Raw genomic sequence first — 354 nt, forward strand, 5'->3', positions numbered from 1 at the left:
TGGTCGGTGAAAACAGATGAAACTCTCTCTGTGTCTTTGTTTGAATCAGTAAACGATTATTAGAATAAAATTACAGTATTTATCAAGCACATGTCCTGATCAGACAGATGTGTAGTCGGCGTTATTGTTATTGTGCAGCACAACTCTTAGTTTCTTTTGCAAATGGACATTTTTAAATGGAAAATCTGCTTAAAAAATATGGGTTACTAAATCATTGTCACCAAAATGAAATTCATTTTTACTGTTATACTTATTAGTTATACTATACTTGTAATAATTGCACATGTGTAGTTAGGTATACACTTTAATATATTGTATGTACACAAGTTTTCTTAATGGCATACTGTTTATACT

The sequence above is a fragment of the Morone saxatilis genome, unplaced genomic scaffold, assembly GCF_004916995.1.
Source record: "Morone saxatilis isolate NCDOM2014 unplaced genomic scaffold, NCSU_SB_2.0 Contig11, whole genome shotgun sequence".
Taxonomy (NCBI): Eukaryota; Metazoa; Chordata; class Actinopteri; family Moronidae; genus Morone; species Morone saxatilis.